This window comes from Hibiscus syriacus, unplaced genomic scaffold, assembly GCF_006381635.1.
Source record: "Hibiscus syriacus cultivar Baekdansim isolate YM2019G1 unplaced genomic scaffold, ASM638163v2 tig00110442_pilon, whole genome shotgun sequence".
NCBI lineage: Eukaryota > Viridiplantae > Streptophyta > Magnoliopsida > Malvales > Malvaceae > Hibiscus > Hibiscus syriacus.
In genome coordinates, this window is record NW_024062738.1 from 1,293,959 (window position 1) to 1,300,733 (window position 6,775).

Genomic DNA, 6,775 nt, shown 5'->3' on the forward strand with positions numbered 1-6,775 from the left:
TGGAACCTTGAGTTAGTAAAAGGACTATTTTGCAAGTTTTGGGAATTATGAGACATTGAAGTGAAAACTTTTAATTATAATTATTCAATGTTGAAATTTAATATTTTGGTGATGAATCTTAAGTTAAAGGTTGATATATTGAACTGAATATACTTTTACAATGTTGGAATGTTTGGGATTGACTTGAATAAGTAAAAAATGACGGAGAACCAAGATGGTTGAAAGAATTGGTGAAGAAATTAAGGGTGCAGAATAATGAAAATTGTTTAGATTTTTTAATATGGTAGTGAGTTTAAAAAATCACCAGAAATTCTATAAAAATGATTTGGAAGTGATTTTTATATCGTTGTGTTCGTATTCAATCTAATTTTGTTTAAAACAAACGAGGATTGATTTTGAATTTTATAATGAAATATATGAATTTTTGATCGATGATAGGTCAGAAAATAGGCAACAGATTATGCTCAAAACAGATTATGGAAATTAGATTAGAAAATTCACTATAAATTGTACAAGTTGAATTAGAAGGAGTAATTTATATGGTTAGATTAGTATTTGAGTATATTTTCAAATGAAAAAATGGAATTAAATTCCAACTTGTATATAAATACATAATAATGATTCTTTAAAGGTAGTACAAGTTGTCATAATATGGAAATTTTAGAATTGAAGTGGAAATGGATTAGAAGTTGAAGAGTAATGTTTAAATGTTTGATCAGAATGTTTGAGTATATTTTTGGATGTTTGGAATTGAAGTTAAATGTCAAGGGACCATTTTGAATAAATTGAAAATATTGAGAAGAATTCTAAAAGAATTTATTTTAATGGTTAGTTGGTGGAATTTGAAAGGAATTAGTTGAGTTATGAGTTGACATGAATGTTAAGAGGATTGAAGTTATATTTTAAGTGTTATGGTTAGCATTGATATTTTAAAATGGATTTAGTATCAAATAAGTATCGATAGAATTTTTATGAGCTTTATAACTAGATTGTGCCTATGTTAGTAAGATACTAATATATACTTTGGGTTGTATATGATGTATAAATGATGAAACATGAAGATAAATATCAAAGAAAACTTAAAGCTAAAGAAATATTTCAAGAGTGAAGGTAGAAACACTAAGTAAGATTACTAGGGAGGCATTTCCAAGTGAGTGCATTTTGCTTATTCTATATAAGTATGACATGAGGAAGACTTACGATGAGTCAACCTCGAATGATTTGAAAGAAGTTAATTTCAAATCGATTTATTATATATTTTCTGTTATTTTCTAAATGATTTCTTATGAATGATTTCGGGTATGAAATGCCCAATGCATGTTATATTATATTTCGATATATTTGTATTTATGAATATTTTGATATTTAAATGATATTTGATTGAATGGAAAGCCTATTATAGGCGTATTGAGATTTATATTGTGTGATACTTGATTTTGTTAATATTTTAAAAGATTCTGATAAGTGAAAGATAAATGATTTAAAGAAAATACCTATTGTAAATGCTTTGATAGTAATAGGTATAGAGTTAGAGCATTATAAGGAACTTGGAGCGTTACCTGACATCACGTATGTGACGGCAGTGCCACTAACAACTGCATTATATTTCTAGCACATTACCTAACGTTACGTGTGTGGCAGAGTTCAAAAGAAGTTTATGTGAGACATTAAAGCTAATTTTGGGAAGAACTCACCTCTTCGAGTAATATATAACCAAATTTTAAGGAAGTCTGTTCCCAAGAGTGAGAAGCAAAGCATTCTGCATCATTGCCATAGCATACCATATAGTGAATACTTTGGTAGCATGAGTACAACAAAAAAGGTCCTTCAGTGGGGTTATTATTGGCCATCACTATTCAAGGATGCTAATGACTTTGTGCAGCATTTCTTGTAGTAATAAAATGCCAATGCAACCTATACTGGAGATTGAACTCTTCGATGTTTGGGGATTAGATTTCATTGGACCATACCCATCATTTTGTGGCAACCTCTTCATTATTGTTGCTGTAGACTATGTGTCTTAGTGGGTTAAAGTTGTAGCATTACCTTCAAGTGATGCTAAAGCAATTCTCCGATTCATAGACAACATATTTTTACTCACTTTGGAACACCAAGATCCTTTATTATTTACGAGGGTTCCCAATTTATTGGTCAACAGGTAGCAAATGCTCTACATCGTTATAGAGTCAAACATCGCATTGGTACATCATACCATCCTCAGACAAATGGCCAAGCCGAGGTCATTAACTGGGAAATAAAGAAAATCTTAGAAAATGTAGTGAATCCTTCAAGGAATGATTGATCCATACGACTTGAGGAAGCTTTATGGGCATATATGACAGCCTACAAAACCCCTTTAGGGATGTCTCCTTATCGCTTGGTATATGGCAAAACTTGCCATTTACCTGTGTAGCTGGAGCACAAGGCGATGTGGGCATTGAAAAAGCTGAACTTTTATCTTGATGTTGCAAGTGAAAAATGAATGTTAGACCTTAATGAACTTGATGAGCTTCAAAATAATACTTACGAGAGTTCTTGAATCTACAAAGAAAAAAGCAAGAAATGGCATGAAAAACTTTTTGCCCAGACAATTTCATGTTGGACAACAAGTTCTATTATTCCACTCTCGTTTAAATCTCTTTCCTGGAAAACATAAGTCTAGATGGTCTAGACCTTTTGAAGTAGCAGATGTATATCCTCATTGGGCAGTACTTTTAGAGAATTTAGTGGAGGAGACCACGTTCAAAGTCAGCGTGCAACGTTTGAAGCATTATTGTCAACAACAATACCCTAGCATTGCATCCATCACACTAGGAGAACCCCATCTTTTTTAATTCTTTCTTGTTATGAATAAGTAAATTCTATTGAAATTAGTTTAGATTATTTCATTTCTAGATTTTAAAACATTTCACTATTTTTGTTTTTCAGGTTGTTGTTGAAGCTATCTCACTATCTTATGACTCCTATGCACGCTCTTGCTGCTTAACAATTTTGTCCAGTTTCAACAAAATGTTATCTTCACTACTAGTAGCAATTATGAGTTGGGCGAGTAACCTTTTGGTAAAAAGTAATTTATGTGAGCTGTCACCAACTTTTATTCATTTCATCTCCACCGTCCACTTTACCCTATCACAACCATCCATCTTCTTTTATCCTTATCACCTTATTTTTAAAATTTAAAGAATTTTAAACCTATCTCCACCTTTACATGCCACCCCTTTAATACCTAACAACCCTAAAAGTTACTCATACTTATTTTATTTTCACCTTTTACCTTCTTCAACCGTTTCTCACTTCTAAAAAACTCTTCATTTCTAATCCATTATTCTCTCTTTCCAAATATCTTCCTCCTTCAACCATGGCTTCGAAAAAGAAGGTTACCATTAAGGGTTCTAGTCTTACCCTGACCCCCCTACTTTAACTTCATCGGTAAAACCAATAGCTCACTCTACCGATGAACCCATGCGTTTTATGGAAGCCAAGCAGCAGATGCAGTATAACGAGGACTTTATTGATCATGAGTTCTTCCATGAACAAGGGTTCGACTTGTCCACTGTAGAAGACTTAAAGCCCTTTGTATATGTGACTGATACCATTACACGACTGAAATGGGAGACCTTTTGCTCCTACCTAGGTGAGATTAATTAGCATTGGGTTTGGGAGTTTTACAACAATTTGGTAGCTGAAGAAAACCCCTTGTTCTTTGTTTGTGAGAAATTAGTTCACTGGTAGGCTATACCTACAAACAATTTACTCGACCTTAAAGATGGTGTTTCCAAACACACTGAGTTTCTAAACAATTTCACACCAATTGCTCTGGAGCAAGTTGGTGTGGACTTACCGGGAAAAACTTGGACCAAATCCTCTTTTGGGGCTACACTATGCGCCAGTTGGACCTCAATCGTGAGGAATGGGTATGGTTTATTTTTCTTCGCACTCATTTAATGTCAACAATGCACTTTTCGACAATCACTAAAGATAGAATTTTATTGCTACATTTTGTTTTAATGTAAAGAAAAATCAAAGTGGGAAAAATTATTTCTGCTAAGTTGTTTGCATGTAGTCAAAAAGCTATTGGGTATTTGTATTTTCCTTCACTTATCACTCATTACGCCACAAAGCACAAGTGGTATGTTTATCTTCTGATCAGGTTTCAGAGAATCAGTTTGCTATTAACATATGAACATCAACCTGTTAATGTAACCTTTGATCTTCCAAATGCTCAGAAATTTGTGGTGGCATGAGAATAAAATATAATGGCTATGTTGAGCCATTCCATTCATATTCAATCACAAATCCACTCAGCTTAGATGCAATATTGGCAATATGCCCAGGTCAGACACTCTATTATGAAGAAGTTGTCAACAAAGATGATCAAGGATGGCAAAGTCATTTTTCCAACATTCCCGATGGGTGTGCTTTCTTACCTTGCACAACCAAATATGTCAGATGCTGCTGATAGTTCCAACAACATTGAGAAAGAGCCATTGACCAAGAGAGATGCTAGGGAAGACACCATGAAAATAGAAGCTTAAACTGATGAAGTGGATGAGGAAGAAAGAACTGAAGAAGAGGAAGAGGAGGACGAGGATGAGGTTGAGGTTGGTTTGACTGTGTCGATGAACATGATTATAGTCGGCTTTGATGATGTTGAAATCATGGAAACCAACGAGGAGACACTCAGCCTAGAGAAGGAAAAAGAATAAGCCACTAGCTTAGAGAAGACCACTATAGGGAAGCTTTTGGACCTAAATGATGACAAGGCTGCACCAGATGATGCAGCCACTGAACAACAAGAGTTAGAAGCTGCTAAGTTTGTTAGTGAGGTGCTAAAGGATGTGGAGTAAATCGTGACTGCAAGCTAATATAAGATTCTTGTTGTTGAACCAATAGTCGACGTTATGGGGTAATTAAGGGACACCAACGTACTAACTTATGTTTATACAACTATTGAACCTATGGATTATGCCTAGATAGAAAGCAGAATGTCAAGGAAATCTAGCAAGTTGCAACTACCAAGCCTAAGAGCTCAACCGTGAAGACTTTGGGCGGTGCTAAGGGAAATGTCGAGGACTAAGATATTCAAACGCCTGAATCAATCAAGAAGGTTCCTCTTTTATCCATGATGCTACTGTGTTGAAAACCATGTCAACGTCCACAAGAAACAAACAGAAAAGCCCGATGAAGGCAAAGGTGACCTCCAAGAGTGTTCGACTAAATACTGTTAGCCCAAGGGGAAGCCCAAGACAACCAAATTATGGGAGTTTTATTCTCATTTCTTATGCTTTCTTTTAATTTTGTTTTATGTTTTCACGCACGAAGGCAATGCACACCTTAGGTTTGGGGGTGTATTGTCTAATTGTGTTGTCTATATATGTTCATTTCATGTTGTTTGCATAGTTTGTATATTAGTGTTTACATTGATATATGTTGTTAAGCATTCTATTTTAACATCGTGTTTAAGAATTGCATGAAACATTTTGTTTATGATTTACATGGATAATACCATAGGTTAGTGTTATAAAATCAAAATGCTTTTAAATTGATTTTGATGATGTCCAATGATGATAAATAGCTTAGAAGATAAAATGTTACAGGATTGTTTACGAACTTCGAATTAGGATCCATAGACAATTTTTATACCTTAGGTGTATGTTTTCAATACTTAGAGAATTTATGAATTAAACTCATATTTCTATTAGACGCAGTAGCATTTCACAACTAAAGGTGTCTGAAACTGGCTCTAGTGAAAAAAAACACTCAACTAGAGGTGGCCATAACCTACTCTAGCAATAATAAGGATGAAAATAAGTTGGAGTTGCCTAAAACTGGCTCAAGCATTAGTATAAAATAAGTGCATGGTTGCAGCATTGAAAATCATTATCTGAGTAGGTTCACATTTTTCTAAATTAACACAATATTGACTGGATACACCTAATCTACACACTTGCACGTTGTGGATTCTGATTTGGGTGAGTTAATAATGCAATTCTTAATTTGAGATTATATGAATGTTGTATGTATTACTGCAACAATGAACTGAGGGCTGAAAAATGAAGTTAAATGTTGAGTTGATTTATTGATATTGATATGTGGTATTATTATTTAGGTTAGCTGCATTCATGCATGTTTTTGTTTGAGAAGGAAACACTTAGGTTTGGGGGTGTGCTAGCTCTCCAAAAGAGTTATCGTATCAATCATTTGTACCTAGGTTTAGTTTGAACTTAAGCATGTTTAGAAACATTTTAAGATAAGTTTTATTACATTTGTATACATATTTCATCATGAGAAATTGATATAACTTGGGTTGACTTTTATTTTTATTGCAGGAAAAGGGTACAAAAATGTTGTAGCATATATTGAGATGTAGAGGATCCTGAACAGAGGCCACAACAAGCGATGAGTCATTAGATGCTAAGTAGAATGTCTTGGAATAGGACAGCTGGCTGGGACAACTATTATTTCTCCAACCAGCACCTGACGTGTGGAGCAAATTCATTGGATGACTCCTTTCATATATAAATAGGAGGATCATTTATTCATTTGAGCATCAAATTTTCTACACTCCACTCTCCAACACTCATCACAAATTATCTCATCACTTGCCATGGCACTTAAGCCATTCAGTCGTGGAGTACTGAAGCATCTGAGGAGAAACTTTTGCCAAGTAGCATCGGCAGTCAACCTAGATCACTTCCTGAGATAGGGGAGTGTTAGGATAGTTTGAATCCTGTTTTATTTGATGGATGATATTTTATTTAAAATTATTCGTTTA